Genomic DNA, 3,000 nt, shown 5'->3' with positions numbered 1-3,000 from the left:
TTTTTAACACTTCTCACTTGAAAATTTATTAAAAGTCCAGCAAATGGAAATCAATATTAGTTGAGGAGTAAATGACATTATAGGAGTTTGAAAATTGGACCTCTTACTTTGATATCATATTAAATTGGATAGAATAATAATATTCTATTGTATTACTATCTGCAACTTAGGTCTCCATATATAGGAGAAAGACCCACCCTATCATAAGGAGAAAAAATGAAGGTAATAAATACTAAACAATATTGACAACTAATATGTACACAAAGATTCCAACAGTTTCAAGTCATTCTACTTCTGTTAGTGCTGTCTGTCTCTCTTTTGTGTGTGTTTCGTTTTAAACCTTTATCCAAATGGGTACAAATAGTGCTGACTAATAAGAGATTCTTTTTCCCTTGTTAATCCAATCTGGCTGTATTTTTTATTTGTTTTTTTCTTTAAAACTAAACACTTGACAATTTAAACTATGAAAACTTGCTTGAAACATGAACAGAGAAGTTACAATGTGTTACTTCGAATAAATAGTCATGCAGAAATTGTTTCTTCATCAAAAAAAGAAATAACTAACTCATACGTATTAATAAAGTTTCCTCTATTGGATGCATGTTACTCAGGTAAAGAGGTACTTTGAGTATACAGACTCAAATGGCACAGTGAACGAAATATGGCGCCAAGTCTCACAGAAGTTACCTCTAATTAAGCTAATGATTAATCGTGAAAAGAGGGTCATTCATAGAGATGGTGACGAACCAGACTGCTCTTGTCTCTGTTCAAACCAAACTGGCATCAGGGCCAGACTATAACTCTTTATTTATGCATTTCTGGAGAATCCGTGAACAATGTTTGATATAAGCGGCAGGCCAGCTCCAAGACTTCCGAGTTGGAGGAAATTGAGGATGAAGTTATATGTCTTACTAGTTCCAACCTTGAGATGCCCATATTCCTCAGCTCAGCTTGCTTTTTCTTCTAACCAGGCAGGTAGAGGTTGCCATATTTATACGCCTTTTTCACTTATTACTACTCTCTATTCTTTACTGTTGAGATGGTTATGTAGAACTGACATAGCCATGCATAATCTGGTAATATTTGTAATTATATTTTTTTTCCATTTTTGGTGCATTGTACAGAATAAGGGTCTGTGATCCTTCCATATTCAACTGAAGTTTTTCTTCATTTTTCCTTAGCTGTTGTAGGCTTGAGATAGACATTGGGACATTAGAAACATGTCCAATGAGCAGGTGGTCTTTTTTTACTTGGTAAATTTGTATTGTAGATTATGTCTAAACTCTCTCTGTCTCTCTCTCAATGTTTTTGGTGGTGATGTTGGTAGCTGAAAGGAGATTCTTGAGTGAATGGAAGGCCTTTTTCTTTTTTTGACATATCCCAAACTTTCATAGGGGCAATTTTTATATTCATTCAATGAATGCATACTATGTAGTTTTGTAGTTGCTAATTATTGAAGCAATATGATGCGAAAGATAGATAGGGGAACACAAGGCAAAATCAAGCTCTGAAATTCATGGGTAGGGTCTGTTTGAAATGACTTTTTGATTTTGATTTTCTTGTTAGGGAGAAAACTAACATTCTGGTTGGTTGTTAATTGTTCCCAAAAATGATCGATATCTTGAACTTCATTCTCTTCTTATAACCTTTTTAACCCATCACCTTTAATTTCACTCTTCAATCATAGGGGAGGCCTCGACCATGTCTTTGGGTTCCTCAACGAATAGACCTCATATTTTACCCATTTTGATTGAAATTCATTTCTCAGCCATTGGAGTAGGCAATTTGGCTGTATCTGACTCTCATTCTCTCCTTTCAATCACTTTGCATTGGATATTTGCCTGATAGACAAAGTTAAAAAGATGAACTGCGGAATTGAGTGGTGGTAACTCTCGACGACACTTGAAACAATCTTTCACGGTTTATTTTTGAAGTCTCACTTTACTTCTAATCATCAAAGTATTTGAGAATTTGCAAGATAAGCTATTGATGATTCAAAACCCTTAATTTTCATTGGAACAAAATTTGGTTTGAAACTGAAATGAAGTTTTTAATTTTGTACACAGATAGGGCGAGGATGAGAAATTGAATCGCCACAATTAACTTGGATTATGCTAATTCGTTTGACTTGAATATATTATTTTAGTACCATTTGATAACTTTAGGGTCGGTAAGGTAAATTTTCTATAAGAACTAATCTAATTCCTTTTATTTTGTGATAAAAGTGTTAGTTAAAGAAATCTAGACGATTTTAAAGGAAAATATCCTTTGTTTTCAGGAAATGCAAGGTCTACAATAATCCATAAGCTCTACTTTCATTCAATATGATCAAAAATCCGCCTCAATTTTATGGAAATATTCACATGTAAAAAAATTTATTAAATAACAATTAAACATTTCATTCTTTTAGGTTTAAATAATAACTTTGTTTTAAAAGAGGTTTAAATGGCCTTTTTACTCTCGAAACGAACCTCAAACCACAAGGTTAATAACATGAACACTAATGCCAGTTGAGTTACACTCTTGTTGGCAATGCAACCATAAATTTATACTAAAGTGATCTTACTCTATACAAAAGTTATGCTAAATTTTTGTAAAGAAAGACCAAAATAGTCATTATTTAAAAGTACAATAATCAAAATAAATATTTTAAAAGTATAATAATCAAATTAAACCTTTAGTCAAAAACCAAAATAGTATTCAAACTACCCTTTCAAAACAAGTTTAAATTTCTGCTTATTAATGTTAGGTCTTTATTAGTGGTATTTTGTTAATATTTTTACTACATTTCGTCATTTTTTCTATGCTAAACAAAATTTGAAACACTACTTCACCTTTTATAAATATAAGCTGATACAACCATCCAATTTGAGTCACATCTGCAAAAGTCATTGCTGGCCTTTATTTTTCTTATGTTTAAGCTTCTCAGTTCTCACTCACTGAATGCAGATACAGTACAATCAAAAAGAGTTTAGCTATGATATTATTACAAAAAAATGT

At 32.0% G+C, this 3,000-nt stretch overlaps 1 long non-coding RNA gene across 1 annotated transcript; it reads left to right on the top strand.

The window, feature by feature from the left end:
* The first annotated feature begins 17 nt into the window (after positions 1–17).
* Positions 18–1,378, top strand: LOC150029924 (uncharacterized). The gene is made up of 2 exons (XR_016527257.1): positions 18–222; positions 612–1,378. It is a non-coding gene; the product is annotated as an uncharacterized LOC150029924 (long non-coding RNA).
* Positions 1,379–3,000: the final 1,622 nt, after the last annotated feature.

Source organism: Benincasa hispida, unplaced genomic scaffold (assembly GCF_027475165.1).
Source record: "Benincasa hispida cultivar pf3 unplaced genomic scaffold, pf3_genome.v1.1 HicScf804, whole genome shotgun sequence".
Taxonomy (NCBI): domain Eukaryota; kingdom Viridiplantae; phylum Streptophyta; class Magnoliopsida; order Cucurbitales; family Cucurbitaceae; genus Benincasa; species Benincasa hispida.
Note: the sequence above shows the minus strand (reverse complement) of the source record. Positions and strands in the feature narration are given on the sequence as shown.